The sequence below is a fragment of the Odontomachus brunneus genome, unplaced genomic scaffold (genome assembly GCF_010583005.1).
Source record: "Odontomachus brunneus isolate Ranch 3 - 2012 unplaced genomic scaffold, Obru_v1 Obru_scaffold_324, whole genome shotgun sequence".
In the NCBI taxonomy this organism is placed as follows: domain Eukaryota; kingdom Metazoa; phylum Arthropoda; class Insecta; order Hymenoptera; family Formicidae; genus Odontomachus; species Odontomachus brunneus.
Genome location: NW_022639774.1, coordinates 48194 through 49217, shown reverse-complemented (window position 1 = coordinate 49217; position 1024 = coordinate 48194).

Below are 1024 nucleotides of genomic sequence, written 5' to 3'. Positions count from 1 at the left end.
TTAACGAAAAAATATTTTATTATAGCGTTTTGGAAAGCTCTCGAGATGTGCTATAAGAATATGCAATGAAAAATGGGGTGTTCCATTTAAAAAAATTAATGTGACCTTGACCTGACCTTCGCTACGCAACCCAAGGTCAAACTGATGTGATCAGTAAATACATCTTTTTAAACGCTACAACTTTTGTCTGAAACATTTTTTTGTAAAACTTATATTTTTCCTGATATTCTGGCGTCCCGGTACTTTCCGAACACCCTGTATATATATATATATATACATATACAGGGTGTCCCATTTTAAATTACGCACCTGAATATCTCGTCAGGGGAGCCATCAATCCGAAAATAACCTTTACAAAATTTGTTGGATTCGGAGAGGGACATCGGATGGTGAGCTTCAATTTCACCTTGATCTTGACCTTCAAAGTTATTTGAAGGTCAAATCGAATTTTTTAAATAGAAACTTTAAAGTTATGTTAAGAGTCGAAATGACCTTTAAAGATTATTTCAAGGTCGAACCGCTTAATAACGTTTAGGAAAAAAAATTCAAGGTATGAGAACATGTGTATCAAACTCACAGTGATGGACCCATTTTTACAAAATTTAAACGTCTATGTATGTAACGATGCGTAATCAATCGTTACTAGAAAAGCACAACAACGCAAGCCGAACACCGCGAACCGAAAGCGCAAGAGGACAGCGCGTCCTCCAAAACAGTAAACAGCGCGACCGCCGAACAACCGCGGTAAATAGCGAATCAAGCGAGATTCAAAGTATATAAAATGCGGCGTAATCGTAATCGAGAGATTCGATCATCCGCTCTCGAAAGAGAATCAGAACCGATCCACCGCTCTCGAAGGAGAATCCGATTCCGATTATCCGCTCTAAGAGAGACCGACTCCGCTCCTGGCAGATTACTGTTCGTCGATTGGCGACTGTAGTCACTCCGCCGTCGTTACACGGATACGTGTTATCGACACTCGACTCTACTCCGCTCCTGGCAGATTATTGTTCGTCGATTGGCG